Raw genomic sequence first — 20,615 nt, 5'->3', positions numbered from 1 at the left:
CAATGTACAAGAGTACCCTTTTCCCCACATCCTCACCAGCACTTGTTGTTGTTTGACTTCATAAAGGCTGCCAATCTTACTGGAGTGAGATGGTATCTTAGGGTGGTTTTGATTTGCATTTCTCTGACTGCTAGCGATGGTGAGCATTTTTTCATGTACTTATTGATTGATTGTATGTCCTCCTCTGAGAAGTGTCTGTTCAGGTCCTTGGCCCATTTGTTGATTGGGTTATTTGTTATCTTATTGTCTAATTTTTTGAGTTCTTTGTATACTCTGGATATTAGGGCTCTATCTGAAGTGTGATGAGTAAAAATTTGTTCCCATGATGTAGGCTCCTTATTTACCTCTCTTATTGTTTCTTTTGCTGAGAAAAAACTTTTCAATTTAAGTAAGTCCCATTTGTTGATTCTTGTTATTAACTCTGGTGCTATGGGTGTCCTATTAAGGAATTTGGAGCCCGACCCCACAATATGTAGATTGGAGCAAACTTTTTCTTTTAACACATGCAGAGTCACTGATTTGATATCTAGCTTCTTGATCCAGTTTGAGTTAACTCTTGTGCATGGCGAGAGGAGGGGATTCAGTTCCATTTTGTTACATATGGATTTCCAGTTTACCCAAGACCATTTTTTGAAGATGCTATCCTTCCTCCATTGCATGCTTTTAGCTCCTTTATCAAATATAACATAGTTGTAGCTTTGTGGATTAGTCTCTTGTGTCCTGTATTCTGTACCACTTGTCCACCCGCCTGTTTTGGTACCAGTACCATGCTGTTTTTGTTACTATTGCTCTGTAATATAGTTTGAAATCTGGTATCACTATACCACCTGATTTACACTTCCCACTTAGAATTGGTTTTGTATTTCTGGGTTTTATATTTTTCCATTTGAATTTCATGATTGATTTATCTATTTCTATAAGAAATGCCATTGGGATTTTGATTGGCATTGCATTAAACCTTTAGAGAACTTTTGGTAATATCGCCATTTTGATGATGTTAGTTCTGCCTATCCAAGTACAGGGTATATTTTTTCATTTACTAAGATCTTCTTCTACTTCTCTTTTTAGGGTTCTATAGTTTTCATTGTATAAATCTTTCACCTCTTTTGTTAGGTTGATTCCCATGTATTTTATTTTTATGAGGATGATTTGAATGGACTGTTTTTCCTCATTTCCTTTTCAGAAGTTTTGCTGCTGGTATACAGAAAGGTCTTTGATTTATGCGTGTTGATTTTATATCCTGCCACATTGCTGAATCCATTTATTAGTTCTGGTAGTTTTTTTCTGTAGACCCTTTTGGGTCTTCTATGTATAGAATCATGTCACCAGCAAATAGTAATAATTTACGTTCTTCTTTTCCTATGTTCATGCCTTTGATTTCTTTCGTCTGTCTAATTGCTCTGGCCAGTGTTTCGAGAACTATATTGAATTGAAGTGGGGATAGAGGGCATCTCTGTCTTGTTCCAGATTTTAGAGGGAATGCCTTCAATTTTTCTCCATTCAGAATTATGCTAGCCTGAGGCTTAGCATAGATAGCTTTTACAATGTCGAGGTAAATTTCCATTATCCCTAGTTTTATTAATGTTTTGAACATAAAGGGATGCTGTATTTGTCGACTGCTTTTTTTTTTTGCGTCTATCGAGATGATCATATGGTTCTTATCTTTAAGTCTATTAATGTGGTGAATAACATGTATTGATTTCTGTATATTGAAACATCCTTGCATCCCAGGGATAAATCCTACTTGATAATGGTGCACAATTTTTTGATGTGCGTTTGTATTCGATTCGCCAGAATTTTATTGAGGATTTTTGCATCAAGCTTCATCAGATATATTGGTCTGTAGTTTTCTTTCTTTGAGGTGTCTTTGTCTGGTTTCAGTATCAGGGTGATTTTGACCTCATACAATGAATTTGGCAGAGCTCCCTCTTTTTCTGTTTCCTGAAATACCTTGAAAAGTATTGGTATTAATTCTTCTTTAAAGGTTTTGCAAAATTCCGCTGTTTACGCACCTTGTCCTGGGCTTTTCTTGGTTGGTCGTCTTTTGATTGCTTCTTCTAAATCATCCATTGATATTGGTATGTTTAAATTGTGTGCATCCTCCTGACTCAGTCTGGGCAAATCAAATGACTTAAGAAATTTACCGATGTCTTCACTATTTTCTATTTTATTGGAATACAGGTTTTCAAAATAATTTCTAATTGTCTTCTGTATTTCTGTAGCATCTGTTGTGATAATGCCTTTTTCATCCTCTATGTTAGTAATTTGAGTTCTCTCTCTTCTCCTCTTCGTTAGCATGGCTAAGGGTCTGTTGATCTTATTTATTTTTTCGAATAACCAACTTTTATTTTTGTTAGTTTTTTTCAATAATTTCTTTTGTTTCAATTTCATTGATTTCCACTCTGATTTTAATTATTTCTTGCCTTCTGCTACACTTGCTGTTGTTTTGCTCTTCCTTTTCTAGGGCTTTGAGATGAAGTATGAGCTCATTTATTTGTTGGTTTTTGCTTTTTTTGAGGAATGACCACCAGGTGATGAATTAACCTCTTAAAATTGTGTTCATTGTGTCCCATAGATTCCGATATGTTGTGTGTGTATTTTCCTTTATCTCTAAGAATTTTTTGATTCCCTCCTTTATGTCTTCTGTAACCCATGGATCATTCAGTAACATATTGTTCATTTTCCATGTGATGTAGGATTTTTTCTTCCTTCTTTTATCATTGATTTCCAGTTTCATTCCATTATGATCAGATAAAATGCATGGTATTATCTCCATCCTTTTATATTTACTGAGGGTTGCCCTATGGCATAATATATGGTCTATTTTTGAGAAGGATCTATGTGCTGCTGAGAAAAAAGTATATCCACTTGATGATGGTTGATATATTCTATATATGTCAGTTAAGTCTAGATTATTGATAGTGATATTTAGTTCTATAGTTTCTTTATTCAACTTTTGTTTGGAGGATCTGTCCAATGGTGAGAGAGGTGTGTTGACGTCACCCATAATAATTATGGTGTGGTCTATTTGATTATTGAACTTGAGGAGAATTTGTTTTATGAATGTTGCAACACCATTATTTGGTGCATAAATATTTTAATTTTTTTGTCTTGTTGGTGAATGGTTCCTCTCAACAGTATATAATGTCCTTCCTTATTCCTTTTGATTAACTTAGTCTTGAAGTCGATTTTATTCGATATGAGGATGGCCACCCCTGCTTCCTTACGAGAACCATGTGCATGGTATAAATTTTCCCAACCTTTCACCTTCAGCCTGTGTATGTCTTTTCCATTCAGATGTGTCTCCTGGAGGCAACATATTGTTGGATTTGTTTTTTAATCCAAGTTACCAGCCTATGTCGCTTTATTGGAGATTTTAAGCCATAAATGTTTAGTGCTACTATTGATGTATTGTTTGTACTGCCAGCCATGTTTGATTATTTATCTTTGTTTTTTAATTAGTTTGTTTCTCCATGATTAGCTTTCCCCCTGCCCTCTGTCATTACCCAGGCATTTCCCACTGATGGTTTTGGTTGTTGTTGTTCATTTTTTCCTCGTGTAGTGTTTTGCTCAAGAAGCTTTGCAATGCTGGTTTTCTGGCTGCAAATTCTTTTAGCTTTTGTTTATCATGAAAGATTTTTATTTCGTTGTCATACCTGAAGGTTAATTTTGCTGGATACAGAATTTTTGGTTAGCATCCATTGTCTTTCAGTGTTCAAAATACATTGTTCCAAGATCTTCTCGCTTTCATCATCTGTGATGAAATATTCATTGTTAAACTTATTGATTTACCGCTGAATGTAATCTGCCTCCTTTCTCTTGTAGCTTTTAAAATTTTCTCTTTGTTCTGTATATTAGATATGTTCATAACAAATGTCTTGGCATTGGTCTACTGTGATTTTGTGTGCTCGGTGTCCTCTATGCAACTACAATTTGTATATGCGTTTCCTTTTTTATTTCTGGAAAGTTTTCTGTAATTATTTCATTCAGCAGGTTACTCATTCCCTTGGTTTGAATCTCTGTACTTTTCTCTATCCAGATAACTCATAAGTTTGGTATTTTTATGTTATCCCATATCTCTTGGATGTTTTTCTTGTGATTTTTTACCAGCCTTTCTGAGTTGGCTAGACTCTTTTCAAGATGATATATTTTGTCTTCAGACCGGAGCAGGAAGCCGCAACAGCCGCCCAGCCAGACTGGACCAGGAAGCCGCGACAGCCGCCCAGCCAGACCGGAGCAGGAAGCCGCGACAGCCGCCCAGAAAGCCCGGAGCAGGAAGCCGCGACAGCCGCCCAGCCAGAGCGGAGCAGGAAGCCGCGACAGCCGCCCAGCCAGACTGGAGCAGGAAGGCGCCAGCCGCCAGCCAAACCGGAGCAGGAAGGCGCCAGCCGCTCAGCCAGACCGGAGGAGGAAGTCCGGTTCCGCCCCGAGCGCTAGTCTCCAGGAAGCCCATCAAACCTTAAAACCCATCAAAGTGGGTGTGGCTACCAGCACAGTTGCGGCTGATCCAGGTACCCGGTTTCCAACTCCCCCACCCTTAGCTGCGATAACTCAAAATATTTCCCACCAGCTTTTGGGGATTGTAGCGATCAACACAAAACAACAACTGTAGAGGCACCTGGTTTCTACCTCAGAGACTAGAGTAGGGAAGATACAGGTGAAAGCTCATTTCCCTTCACACTGGCTATACCCACCACCCTGAATACAGAGGCTCAATCTAGGAATAGACAATGCCACCCACTGGAAGCAAGGAAAACAGTGTTCTGAGAGACTTTTTTTTTTCCTCTCTTTCTCTTTTCTTCTCTCTCTTCCACAACTTCAGCATATGTGAAACCAAGAACTGAGCATGAACAACTGAATTACCAAAGTAATATAATATAGAGGCATTGCATATACCCCACCTCCCCCCCATTTTTTTCTGTATTTCTATCTTACTTCCCTTTCCCTTCTCTTATTTCTCTTTTCTTCCTTGTTATTTCTTTTCTTTTCTTTTCTTTTTAATTCATATTCTCTCTATACCACTTTCAATCTCCTAACTTTTGCTATCTATACATAGGGTAACTATCTAAATAGGAGGTTGAGTCTATACATTCTTCCATAAATTACCAGTGGAGTGGTTAGAGTTCTCCAAAGGTGCTAAGTTAGTTTAACCTCATTCCCTCACTCCTTTCTCTTTAAGTATAACATCCTTCGTCTGAAATTAAGTTTTCTATATGCCACCAGATATGGTACGCCTTTTATGAAACTAAGGAATATATTCTTAAGTAATAATTAAATCCAATATCTATAGTCTTAGAATCTAACTATAAATGTATTAATAATGTAAACTTGTCCTTAGATAATGTACTGTTGATATTGGGATCTGTTAACATTGTCTTTCTCCGAAAAAGAGGGATATTGGAGCTATTCAAGAACAATACAAATATATAAGGGGAAAAACATTAGCTCAACAGTTTCACAAAGCTAGAAAGAATCATGAGCAGTATGAAAAGACAAGGAAAGAAAGGACCACAAACAATACAGGTCAATTCAACATTAGATGAGGTAATATCTGCAGCTGATGGAATGTCAGACAAAGAGTTCAGGATATACATGCTTCAGATGATCTGGAGTCTCAAGGAAGACATTATTCATCAAATTCAGACAATGAAAAATCACTTTGACAATGAATTACATAAACAAATCCAAGAAGCAAAAGATCAACTCTATAGGGAGATAGAGGATATAAAAAACAAACAAACAGAAATCCTGGAAATGCAGGAAACAATAAACCAAATTAAAAACTCAAATGAGAGTATTACCAGCAGAGTAGAACACTTGGAAGATAGAACTTCAGACAACGAAGACAAAGTTTTTCAACTTGAAAAGAAAATAGACAGTTCAGCGAGAATGTTAAGAAATCATGAGCAGAACATCCAAGATTTATGGGATAACATCAAGAAACCAAAGCTAAGAGTTATTGGGATACAAGAGGGTACAGAGGTCCAAACCAAGGGAATGAGTAATCTATTCAATGAAATACTACTAGAAAACTTCCCAGACTTAAAGAATGAAAAAGAAATCCAAATACTAGGAGCCTACAGGACACCGAATATACAAAATCATAAGAGATCCACACCAAGACATATAATAATGAAGATGCCCAACATACAGAATAAGGAGAGAATCTTAAAGGCCACAAGAGAGAGGAAGCAGATTACATTTAAGGGTAAACCAATCAGGATAACTGCTGATCTTTCAACACAGACTCTGAAAGCTAGAAGATCCTGGAACAACATATTTCAAACGCTGAAAGAAAAAGGGTTCCAACCAAGAATCATGTATCCAGCGAAATTAAGCTTCAGGATTGAAGATGAAATAAAAATCTTCCACGATAAGCAAAAGTTAAAAGAATTTGTAGCTAGAAAACCAGCTCTTCAAAACATCCTTGGCAAAACATTACAGGAAGAGGACATGAAAAATAACAATGAAAACCAACAACGGGAGGTAGTACAATAAAGGAAAAACTAAGCATAGAGGAAAAACTAATCATGTTAAGTGTCATACATAACCAAATATGGCTGGAAATACAAACCATATCTCAATAGTAACCCTAAATGTTAATGGCTTAAATGCACCAATCAAAAGACATAGGCTATTAGAATGGATTAAAAAAAAAGATCCAACAATATGCTGCCTAGAGGAGACTCATCTGATAGGAAAAGACATATACAGACTGAAGGTGAAAGGTTGGGAAAAATCATATCACTCATACGGACCCCGGAAGCAAGCAGGGGTGTCCATACTTGTATCAAATAAAATAGACTTCAAGCCAAAGTTAATCAAAAGGGATAAACAAGGACAATACATACTGCTCAAGGGAACCATACACCAACAAGACTTGACGATCATTAATATATATACCCCAAACAATGGTGCAGCTACGTTCATCAAACAAACTCTTCTCAAGTTCAAGAGTCTAATAGACCACAACACAATAATCATGGGAGATTTTAATACACCTCTCTCACCAATGGACAGATCTTCCAAACAAAAATTGAATAAAAAAACCATAGAGCTCAATAATACAATAAATAACTTAGACTTAATTGATATATACAGAATATACCACCCAACATCAACCGGATACACTTTCTTCTCAGCAGCACATGGATCCTTCTCAAAAATAGACCATATATTATGTCACAGGGCAAAGCTTAGCAATTACAAAGGAGTTGAGATACTACCATGCATTTTATCTGATCATAATGGAATGAAATTGGAAATCAATAATAAAAGGAGAAAGGAAAAACCCTACATCACATGGAGATTAAACAATATGCTACTGAATGAACAAAGGGTTACAGAAGACATCAAAGAGGAAATTAAAAAATTCTTAGAGGTAAACTAAAACTCAGAAACAACATATTGAAATCTTTGGGACACTATGAAAGCAGTACTAAGAGGAAAATTCATTTCATGGAGTTCATTCCTTAAAAGAAGGAAAAGCCAACAAATAAATGACCTCATACTACACCTCAAAGCCTTAGAAAAAGAAGAACAGATATATTTTGTCTTCATTATCTGACTTTCTGGCTTCTACTTGCTCCACTCTGTTAGTGATACTCTCAATTGAGTTTTTAATTTGGTTTATCGTTTCCTTCATTTCTAGAATTATTGTTTGATTTTTTTATTATCTCTATCTCCTGATAAAGATGGTTAACTTCTTTTTTTATCTGTTTATCTAATTCATTTTCAACGTGTTCTTTCACTGTTCAGATTTGCTGTCTCGTATCCTCTTTAAGGTTCCATTCCATCTGTCTAAGGTATTCCTTGAGTTCTTTATATGACCATTTTTTTCTGATGACTCTAGGTCCTCCTGAATATTTAGGCTGTCCTTCATTGTTTGTACACCTGTTCTTTCTTGCTTTCTTATGCTGCTCATGTTACTTCTTGTTCTGTTTGAGTGCTGAGTTAGTGCTTACTCTTATAAATTTATTTGATGCTTGGGAGGAAAGATATTAGAAGAGAAGGGAGGAAGTCACTAAAGAGAATGAGAGTAGAGTAGGCAGGTAGAATTCAAGGAAGGGGGAATAAGAAAATTGAAAAGAAATGAAAAGAAAAAAGAAAATAAGTGAAAATAAAGAATGAAAGAAAAATTTAAAAAATGATAATAAAGAAATGAAAATTAAAATTAAAAAAAATAATGATAATAATAAAATTAAAAAATTTAAAAAATAAAAACATTAAAAAAGTTAAAGAAAAACAACAAAAAAATGAAAATGAAAGAAAAAGAATAAAAAATCAAAAACAAAAAACACCCCAAATTTAAAAAAAATAAATTAATAATAATAATAATAAATGCAGTCATAGAGTTTGATTAACTTCTCTTCCAGTAGGTGGTGCTGTGCCCACTGGGCCAAGGTTCTCCTCTCAATAGGTGGGAAACAATCACTATGCAGCTGCTCTTTCTCCCAGACTGGGCAGGTGTCCAATCCTGACACCCTAGGGTCTTCTCTTGTGTTTCCTCAAGCCAGGCCCCGCTCACCTGTGACACTCACCACAATACTGGCGACACGCCAGGTCTGCTGCTCCTGGGAGCCCTGTTTTGATGAACACCTGGGCACACTTTCCCGGTTTGCCTCCCTCAGACCCTAAGTTTGTAGAGCTTGGGGGTGAGAACCCCCAGCGAATTTGCTTGCCCTCCGGGAGCCACGCCCCCGGTAGCTGGTGCAAGAGACCTCAGTTGTCAGCACTGGTGGGAGCGGTTGCTTGGAGTTCTGGACAGCGAGTCCCACACCACTCCTGATTTTCTCGGTCTGGCTATCACGCTCATGGTAGAGCTGAGAGGAACCCTTACGGGAGAGCTGGGAGGGGCCCTTAAGGATTCCCTGCTGTGTGGAGAAAGATGGCTAGGGGATTACACACCTGTCGCGCTGGTTTCAATGAAGTTATCTCCTCCACCCATGACGTCAGTTCTATGCCATGGTGGTATCCCATGTAAATGGTGATCGTCCGTTCCCTTTGCCGGTTGACCAATGCAATGGGTGGGTCCTGACTGTCTTTCCCATTCCCCGTTTCAATCCTTTGGCCACTGCCTATGAAGGCTAGGTTGGCTTCTACCTCTCTAAGTTCAGAAGGGCCGACCAGTTATTTCAGCTGGATCGTTAGTGCTGAGTCACAAAAAGCAGGCAAACCGGAGGTTGAATGCAAAAGATCTGGGCTCAGTGTGTGTTCTGAGGGGCCCAGACTGTTTACCCTAGATTCACGTCAGCGCAGCATTGCCTAGTGATCCTGAGCAAACAGCATTTAGACAGTTTATGACTCCCTTTTCCCACGCAGCTAAAGAGGTCAGAGACTTGATCTTTCCATAGCCTCTGCCATTTTGGATTTCTCTCCATGTGTTTTAAACTTAACAAATATGTGAATTCCTGTCTCCCTTTCTCTGTAGCCTATTCAGGACATGTGTTTTGATATGCACATATAGAATCCTAACTTGTATCACACGTACATTCTTGTGAGGTGGCTGACATGGCAGATACAAATTGTGAGAAGAGATCACTATCCTAAACGCTGTTGGAACTAAAAATTCAATCAATGGGTGAGCTCCTAGTTGAACAACATTATACATAAATCCATGTTTATTAAATTGAATTTTTTTGGATCTGTGGATGACATATATTTCTCGATAAATTTTGATTGGCATATATATTGCTACTTTTTAATGTCTGTGTGTGTATTGACATTTTAAAGTTTGTGTGTGTGTTTTTTTTGTATATATATATATATATATATATATATATATATATATATATATATATATATATATACACACTCTCCAGATTTTTAAAATATGAAATATATGTGTCTTATATACACTCGCTAAATTCATTCATGTTCATGTATGTGGATTTATAATCAACTTTTCACAATATTATTCTCAGAAATATTCATCCACCTGAAATACATATTTGTTTCCTAGTACTGAAAACTAACTTCAGTGAATGGCACATACATATCCTAATATTTCAAGAGTTACTGACCCAGTTTATCATCAATGCAAGTAGATTCCTATGGGACATGATTTGTATTTTTATGTTCATTTTTATTCAACACTGGTACATTACTATTTCGTAAGTTCATGCACATCATAGTATATATATTTCATCTACAAGTTCCCAAATTTATAGGAATTTGTTTCACTTTCAATCACTTCCTGCTTCAGGACACATGTATTCTTCCATAATTCTTGACTGGTCTTTTCATGAGACTTCTTTCCAAACACATTATTTCTGATTTCCATAATCAATTTTTAAGCAAAACTCACTTCCTCTTCATGATAAATTATAACTGTGATATTACCATTAGATGTGTAACTGGTTGGAATGAATGATTGTATACCAATATAAGATTTCTTATATATTTTCAGATATCAATTCAATCCATTATTTAAAGTAAAACCAGTTATATTATTTATTCACAGTATGGTCTATGCATGCATTTTCTTTATATTCATAGACACAGTGTACACCATTTGGTACCCCCAATACTAATGTATACGTCTTCAAAATTTTGGTGGAGAAAATACTCATGTCACTTGATCTACATATACATTTAATCACAGAAATATTCTGGACAAAAAATGCATAGGTCACACTTATGTTTGTACCAAAGCCTGAAAGGAAAGTAAACATGGATTACTAAAAACATCGATGTCCGGGTTGCCTAATTCTCTCAAATATCAATCCTAATGGTGACTACATATTTGTTTCTTCTTAAGATTATATATTCAAACTCAACCCTATTGAAAATGTCCAATCCTGTCCCTCACTTTATACATTGACTGATTTCATAATGTCTCTATTGGTATCTACTTTCTTACATATTTTCCCCATTTCATCATAGTGACTGACCCTTCACATGTGCTGATATTTACATTCACACTCTAATTGATAACTTATTGCTGAAGAACTTTTTTTCCAAATCCTATACTCTCTCTTCCTCCTAAACCTACTGACTATCTTCCTAATCTTACTGACTATCTCTTTTTGACTGTATATTCACTTCTACATTCAATCATCCAAGATACAAGGTCTTGTGCCATTTTATACCGATTTATCTGAGACATCTGTGAGAACGTAATTCAATGCTAAGTATCCCAATCAAGGACCCAATGACTTTCTGCGCTTCAAATCTTACTTAGATTTCTTTTTTCATACATATATTTCACCTCTATATTCTTATAAATATCGCACGTTCCCAATACCATTAAACATCCAGCAGAATGATTCCTAATCCAAATAGAACATGTTATTAACCCTAACCATACACTGTTCCCTCAATCTAACTTTACAGAAGAGCAGGGACAGAGTTGGTCTTACAATACAGGAATGTGGGAGATCTTCAACCTCCTGTGAACCTCAAAGGTCCATGCAGAAATGATCCCTAAAGAAGATATAGGCAGCTATGAAGAACCTGAGAGAACGAAAGTCATCTTTCATGACAAAAAAACAGGTCAGGATGAAGGGGTGTGTCTGAAGCAGTAGAGAAGATGGACCAAACTAGGCTTGTGTGGAGAGCTGTTCCCGGGTGCCTATGGTTGATATTCCATTCTAACTTGTGAAAGTGTCATAGGAAGTAGGGGCAGGATCCATCTCATGGACCCTTGGAAGCAACTGTTAGGACAAAGTGGTTGCCAAGGCAGTGACCTCATTCAGTTCTAGACGAAGTGACCTATGTCACTTTCTTGTTGATGGAACACTCTGAACTTGGGATCCAGGAAGCCAGGCACCCTGAGGCAGTCCCAGTCCAAGTCCCAGTGGTCTCACATGTTTGGATTTAAGAAGGACAGAGTCAGTCTTTCTTGGCAACTACTGAATTGAAGATGGACAAATGCCAGGAAGGCTCTGAAGAGGGGCTTTTCCTGAGAAAGCAGGCAGTGGCTCACTGCTGGCTCCTGATAACTTCACAGTTTTGGCCAAGGAGACCAGATCTGACATAGGACAGCCCATTTCCGGGGAACATAGTATGGCCCACCAGTCAGAGGACGCTCCAGATAGTCACAGACCTATTTGGGGAAAGAAGGTGCCTTTGTGGGTGTGTGTGTGTGTGTGTTTGTGATTTTGTCTCATGTTTTGAGAATATGTAGGAAAGTTGGTTTGTTTGGTTTGGAGTGGACTGTTTCTAGTAAGTCCTTTGAGAAGGCAAGTGTTTCTATGTCTGGGTATCCCACAGTGTCCGTGGTTGTAGACAATAGAAAAGAGAATGCATCAATAGATGTGTCCGGTCTAGTAGAAAGTTTCCCAGCATTCATCCTGCCCAATGTATGAGTGGACTGCAGCTTGCCTTATAGATGGGAAACACCTGTTATCTTCCTAAGTTCCTGTTTTTTTCCTGAATTCTGCTTACACTCCAGAATAGGCTCATGGTTTTGTGTCTAAGATATGTACCACCTCCAAGCTCTGTGACAAGTCCATGTACTTGATAGCTGAAGGGAATGTGGGGCATCTCTGAAAACTGAGATATCAGTGTAACCAAGAATGTCTCAGTGGTGAAACCATGCTTTGGGCCTTTGCTTACCTGTTGTTCTGTTGCCCTGAATGTCAGGAAGGTCTTTGCCTCAGGCCACCCCTTTCTGAAGCCTGAAGAAAATGGTATTCAAATGGAAATGAATGGGCATCACCTGTGGCTCTTTGCTTAATTGCTTTGGAAAGGGATGTGTCTGACCCAGCCTCTCGGCCCTATGTGAGGCTGTGGCTTTGATTCTCACCACCTGATGGATCTAAAGAATAACCCCATTTGTGCATTCGAAACCAAACTGGCCAAAAGAGCAGTCATTGTGGATGAAGTCTCTCGCCTTCCTCTGTAAGGTTCCTGACCTCCATCAAGTGAGAATAGTGATCCTTTGGGTCAATTGAGTTCTTCAAAGCCCTGCAGAGGCTAGCCCATATGTGCTTGGGTTTTCTCATAACTCCAATTCACATAAAGAATCTAAAACACACAGTCAATAGGACTCGAATTGGTGAAGCGGAGCAGTATTAATGGCAGGCCTATTTGATCACTACTGGTTCACTGGAAGGATGTCCAGCCCACACTGATTTTAGGCAAATGAGTAACAAGAGATCTTATTTTGGACACTGTCTTAGGCTTCACCCCTCATTGAAATCTCCAGCCAGAGGCTATGATGAGTGTATATATGGAAGAAATTGAGGGTCATGTGGGAGTTTTTTGGATTTAATTGTGGTCATTTGTGTGGTGGTTGGAAGAGATGACTGTGTCCACCTGCGCTTGAACTCTCGTGTGATCCTCCTTAGAGTCTGAGTTCTGGAACTGACCTCAGAGAAGTATTGCCATTAATTGTATTGGGATTTTTGGAGGCCATGCAAGAGAGTCGACCTTGGAAACTGATATCTAGGCCCAGTGTGGCTTTCCATCGAGCACTGAGAATCTCACTCAGGATATCACATTATTTTATTCTGAAAGACTTGGCAGCAATAGTTGAGAGTCAAAACACACATGGACCTTACATTGTAGACCTCAATGGGCCTGGCTTCCTGTGACCTTTGGCCCCTCTTTGAGAAGACTTGCCTGTGTGAGTTCCCAACAGCTTTCATTGAAATGTCCCTCCTCACCATTTAATAGTTCCTGAATGAACTGAAACCCACAGTGCCTCCAACTTCATCTTTGTAAAATGGCTTCATAAATACAATGAAATTTTTGAAATTCCCATTACCAGGTAGAACTGGAGAACCTTTGGATGTCCTGTTGTTTATCATGAGTATACTAGACAGTACCTTGATTCACTGTGTTTCATGAAAATGATCTAGAACAGAGATGCCAGTAAGTTGGTGCCTGCTGAGTAGTGTGCCTAGAGCAGTGGTGTGTATGTGTGTGATAATACATCTCTGATGTGGCCATGTGGATATCCCATTAGATTCCAAATAGCTTGTGACAGACATGGTGAGGCCAGCAGATGCTAATATGTGAGGGCATCTTTTATATGCAGAGGTTTAATGGCAATGTTAAGAATCAGGTTGCAATAAACAAGGGAAAAAGCTATGTGGGATAGAAGCCTGGTTGGTGCATTCTCTTGCAGACCCTGACCCACCACATGTGGCAGAACTCCATCCAGCACTGTGTCCCTTTTGAACTCCTTGTATTTCGTGAAGCAAATACCAAACTCCCAATGCAGGAGAAAGAAAAACCATGAAAAAGTGGAGGATGACCAAATGGCTTCAAAGTCCAGATGGGGAGAGACTTAGCACGCACTGGTCACATTTTACTTAAAAGAGAGAATTCACCACTGCTGCCTCATGTTCATTAGAAAATAAGAAACCATGTCCTCCAGGTCACATAGAATCAGACCCAGCTTTGATGGTCTCACGACAAAGGAAGCTAAAGCTCCTGAAAACAACATATATTTCAAGTGCCCAACCTCAGAGGCAGTTTATCAAGAAGTCCTTTAGGCCAGCAGAGCTCCATGTTTGTGGAGTTTTTAACCTGTCCCTTACTTATGGAAACTTCTCTACCACATCCAAGGTTGTGAACTCCTGAGCATTTTCCATTCCAGTTATATATTCACAGATTTTCTAACTCTTCTCCACTAATTGTGTCTTACTTGGGGCGAAGGTAATGTCAAGGCATTGTTCTGGATGAGAGAGGAAAAATATTTTGTGTAGCACATATTTGATAGACATTGGACTCTTTTTCCTATTTTCCATTCAAAATACTGAATCCCTGACACTAACACATACCCTACTAGACTCTGACTACTAATTCTAATATGATGGAGAAAAATAACCCAAATAGAACAGAAATACAAGCAGGTCAGAGGAGGCATGGTGTATTTTTGGACTTTTCTTTTGCATAATAAATGGTAGGTGTTATAAATATAGTGAATTTTTATTTGGAATAGTTTTTCATGTGTTTTTAAAATTAACAAATATGTGAATTCCTGCCTCCCTTTCTCTGTAGCCTATACAGCACATGTATTTTTATATGTACATATAGAATCCTACCTGGTATCACAGGTATATTTTTGTGAGGTGGCTGACTCGGCAGATATAAATTGTGTGAAGATATTACCGCTCCTAAACGCTGTTGCAACTAAAAATTCAACCTATGGGTGAGCTTCCTAGTACAACAACATTATACATAATTCCATGTTCAGTAAATTATATATTTTTGCATCAGTAGATGTTATATATTTCATTATAAATTTCGATTGGCATATATATTGCTGCTTTTTTATGTCTCTGTGTTTTTTGTATATATATATATATATATATATATATATATATATATATATATACACTTTCCTGATTTATCAAAATATGAAATATATGTGTCTTATATACACTCTCTACATTCATACATTCATTCATGTTCATGCATGAGGAAATATAATCAACTTTTCACAAGATTATTCTTGGAAATATTCATCCACCTGAAATACATATTTGTTTCCTTGTACTGACAACTCACTTCAGTGAATGGTGCATACAAATCCTAATAATTCTACAGTAACTGACCCAGTTTAACATCAATGCAAGTAGATTCCTATGGGACATGACGTGTATTTTGACATTAATTTATATTCAACACTGCTACATTAATATTTCTGCAGTTTTTGCACATCATAGGATATATATTTCATCCACAAGTTCACAACTTTATAGGCATTTGTTTCACTTTTAATCATTTCCTGCTTCAGAACACATGTATTCCTCCCGGTTTCTTGACTGGTCTTTTCATGAGACTTCTCTCCAAACACATTTTTTTTTTAATTTCATAATCATTTTTGAAGCAAAACTCACACACTATTTATGATAAACCATAAACCTAATATCACCATTAGATGCATAACTGTTTGAAATGAATGATTGTATATCAATATTAGGTTTCCTGTATATTTTCAGAAATCAATTCAATCCATTATTTAAAGTTCGAACCAGTTATATTATTTATTCACAGTATGGTCTATTCATGCATTATCTCTATATTCATAGGCACAGGGTACACCTATTTGTACCCCCAATTAATTTATACGTCTTCAAAATATTGCTTTCCTACATATTTTACCCAGTTCATCATTGTGACTGACTCTTTACATGTGCTGACATTTACATTCACTCTCTACCTGAAACCCTATTGCTAAAGAACTTTTGGTCCAAATCCTATACTCACTCTTTTATCTAAACCTACCGACTATTTTCCTAATCCTACGGAATATCCCTATTTTACTGGATGTTCTCTTCCACATTCAATCATCCAAATTAGAAGGTCCTATGCCATTGTATGTCGATTTAACTGAGACAACTGTGCAGGACATAAATCAATGCTAAGTATCCCAATCAAGGGCCCAATGCCCTTCTGGGCTTCAAAACTTACCTAGATTTCTGTTTTCATACTTATATTTCACCTATATATTCTTATAAATATCGCAGGTTCCCAATACAAATATTCATTCCAGAGAATGATTCCTAACCCAAATTGAACATGTTATTAACCCTAACCATACACTTTTCCCTCAATCTAATTTTACAGAAGAGCAGGGACAGAGTTGGTCTTACAATACAGGAACATAGGCGATCTTCCACCTGCTGAAAACCTAAAAGGTCCATGCTGAAATGATCCCTGGAGAAGATGTAGACAGCTATGAAGGACCTGAGAGAGCAAAAGTCATCTTCCATGGCAAACAACGTGGTCAGGTTGAAGGGATGTGTCTGAATTAGCCTCTATCTTCCTAATGTAGAGAAGATGGACCAAACCATGCCTGTGTGGAGAGCTGTTCCCCGGTGCCTATGGTTGATATACCATTCTAACTTATGAATAAGTCACAGCAAGTAGAGGCAGCCTCCATCTTTTGGGAACCTTGGAAGCAACTGTTAAAACAAAGTGGTTTCCAAGGCAGTGACTTCATTCAGTCCTTGAAGGAAGTGACCTCACCTTACATTTTTGGTGATGATAGTCTGTGATCTTGGGATTCAGGAAACCAGGCACACAGAGTCAAACCCAGTCCATGTCCCAGTGGGATCACTTGTTTGTATTTAACAAGATAGAGTCACTCTTTCTTGGTACCTACTGATGTGAGGACAGCCAAATTCCTGGAAACTATGAAGACTGGCCTTTCTAGAGAAAGCAGGTAGTTTCTCACCACGGGCTCCTGACAAATTCACAGAGTTGGTCAAAGAGACCAGATCGGAGACAGGACAGGCCATTTTTGGGGAACATAGTATGGCCCACAAGTCAAAGGACACTCCAGATAGTCACAGACCTACTTGGGGGAAGGAGGTGCCTTTTTGGGTGTGAGTGTGAGTTTTTGGTTTTGTCTCATGTTCTGAGAATAGTTAGGAAAGCTGGTTTGTTTGTTTTGGAGTGGACTGTTTCTAGTAAGTCCTTTGACAAGGTGAGTGTTTCTGTGTCTATATATCATACTGTGTCCGTGATTGTAGACAGTAGAAAAGAGAATGCATCAATGGATGTGTCCTGTCTATGAGAAAGCTTCCCAGCATTTATCCTGTGCAATTTATGAATGGACTTCAGCTTGCCGTATGGATGGGCAACTCCTGCCATCTTAATAAATTCCTGTTTTCTTCCTGAATTCTGGACACTCTCCAGAATACACTCATGATTTTGTGTCCAAGATATGTACCACCTCCATCTCTGTGACATGGCCATGTACTGGATGCTGATGGGAATGACGAGTATCTCAGAAAACTCAGATATCAGTATGCCCAAGAAAGTCTCAGGGGAGAAACCCTGCTTTGGGCCTTTTGCTTACCTATTCTGTTGCCCTGAATGTCAGGAAGGTCTTTGCCTCAGGCCACACTTTGTGAAGCCTGAAGAAAATAGTTTTCAAATGGAAATGAATTGTCATTACCTGTGCCTCTTTGCTTAATTGCTTTGGAAATGGATGTGTCTGAATCAGCCTCTCGGCCCTATGTGAGGCTGTGGCTTAGATTCACAGCACATGATGGGTCTAAAGAAAAATCCCATGTGTGCATCCAAAACCAAAATGGACAAAAAAGCTGTCATTGTGGAAAGAGTCTCTCGCCTTCCTCTGTAAGGTTCCTAACCTCCATTAAGTGAGAATAGGGATCATTTGGGTCAAGTGAATTCTTTAAAGCCCTGCAGAGACTAGCCCATAGGTTCGTGGGTTTTCTCATGACTCCAATTCACATCTAAGTTTACAGAAGAGCAGGGACAGTGTTGGTCTTACAATACAGGAATGCAGTGGATCTTCCATCTCTTGAGAATCTCAAAGCTCCATGCAGAAATGATCTCTGGAGAAGATGTAGGCAGCTATGTAAGACCTGAGAGAGCAAAAATCATCTTCCATGGCAAACAACCTGGTGAGGATTTAGGGTTGCGTCAGAATGAGCCTATCTCTTCTTAATGTAGAGAAGATGGACCAAACCAGGCCTGTGTGGAGAGCTGTTCCCTTTTGCCTATGGGTGATATACCATTCTAACTTGTGAAAGTGTCACAGGAAGTAGGGGCAGCCTCCATCTCATGGGACCGTTGGAAGCAATTGTTATGACAAAGTGGTTGCCAAGGCAGTGATCTCATTCAGTTCCTGAAAGAAGTGATCTCATCTCACTTCCTTGGTGATGGAACTCTTTGAACTTGGGATACAGAAAACCAGGCACCCAGAGCCAGTCCCAGTCCTTGTCCCAGTGGTCTCACTTTTTTGGATTTACCAAGGACAGAGTCAGTCTTTCTTGATTCCTACTGATGTAAGGATGGCCAAATGCCAGGAAAGCTCGGAAGAGGGGCTCTTCCTGAGAAAGCAGATAGTGGCTCACTCCTGGCTTCTAACAACTTCACATTGTTAGCCAAGAAGACCAGATCTGAGACAGGACAGGCCATTTCAGAGGATCATAGTATGGCCCATCAGTCAGAGCACACTCCGGATAGTCACAGACCTATTTGAGGGAAGGAGGTGCCATTGCAGGTGTGGGTTTGTGGTTTTGTCTCATGTTCTGAGAATAGGTAGAAAAGGCGGTTTGTTTGGTTTGGAGTGAACTGCTTCTAGTAAGTCGTTTGACAATGCAAGTGTTTCTATGTCTGTGTATCCCACTGTGTCCGTGCTTGTAGACATTAGAAAAGAGAATGCATCAATGGATGTGTCCTGTCTCATAGAAAGCTTCCCAGCATTCATCCAGCACAATTTATGAATTGACTGTGGCTTGCCTTATTGATGGGCGATACCTGCTACCTTCCTAAGTTGCTGTTTTCTTCCTGAATTATGGCCAGTCTCCAGAATAGGCTCATGGTTTTGTGTCCAAGATATGTACTACCTCCAAGCTCTGTGACATTACCATGTACTGGATAGCTGGATGGAATGGCGAGCATCTCAGAAAACTCAGATATCAGTGTGACCAGTAAAGTCTCAGTGGAGAATCCCTGCTTTGGGCCATTTGCTTACCTATTGTTCTGTTGCCCTGAGAGTCAGGAAGGTCTTTGTCTCAGGCCAACCCTTTGTGAATCCTGAAGAAAAGATTTTTCAAATGGAAATGAATATGCTTTACCTTTGGCTCTTTCCTTAATTGATTTGGAAAGAGATGTGTGTGAATCAGCCTCTTGGCCCAGTGTGATTCTTTGACTTAGATTCTCAGATCCCATGGGTGCATAAAATCCAAAATGGTAAAAAAAAGCAGTCATTGTGGATGAAGTATTTTGCCTTCCTCTGTAAGGTTCCTGAATTCCATCAAGTGAGAATAGGGATCTTTTGGGTCAAATGAGATCTTCAAATCTATTCAGAGGCTATCCAATAGGTGCTTGAGTTTTCTCATCTTTCCAATTCACATAAAGAATCTGTACCCGACACTCAGTAGGCCTCAAATTGGAGAAGCAGAGCAGTATTAAGGGCAGGCCTATTTGATAACTCCTGGTACACAGGAAGGGTGTACAGGCCACCGGGAATTTAGGCAAATGAGGGGCAACAGAGCTTATTTTGGACACTGTCTTGGGCTACGCTAATGCTATCAAATGTCAATCCTATTGTTGACTTCATATTTGTTTTTTCCTAAGCTCATATATTCACCCTCAACCCTGTTGAAAATATCTAATCCCATCACTCACTTTATACTTTTCCTGATTTCCTAATGTCTCTATTGATATCTGCTTTCCTACATATTTTTCCCTGTGCATCATTGTGACTGACTCTTCACATGTGTTGACATTTACATTGACTCTCTAACCAAAACCCAATTGCTAAAGAACTTTTGTTCCAAATCCTATACTCACTTTTCTTCCTAAACTTACCGACTATCTTTCTAATCCTACTGACTATAACTTTTTGAATGGATGTTCTCTTCTACATTCAATGATCCAAGTACAGTTCAGGTTTCTATTCAACCGGTTGAGGGAGTAGATTCTGCAGTTTGGCAATTGGGGACAGCACATTCTGGCAACAAGATTAGCAAACAGTTCTCAAGATTTCAACAGTGTTTCATTAAGTGTACAGAAAAACAGGAAGTGACAAGTACATATTTTATTAACCTTTCATTCCCCACTTCTTTTTCTGGCTACTTTTAATCATAAAAGTGATCGTTGTGGGGTGTCACATTCTATGTCTGCTAGTGGGGTATTACCATAATTTTAATTTGTCCAATTTGAGCTTGGAGAAAAAA

The sequence above is a fragment of the Callospermophilus lateralis genome, chromosome 13, assembly GCF_048772815.1.
Source record: "Callospermophilus lateralis isolate mCalLat2 chromosome 13, mCalLat2.hap1, whole genome shotgun sequence".
Taxonomy (NCBI): domain Eukaryota; kingdom Metazoa; phylum Chordata; class Mammalia; order Rodentia; family Sciuridae; genus Callospermophilus; species Callospermophilus lateralis.
Note: the sequence above shows the minus strand (reverse complement) of the source record.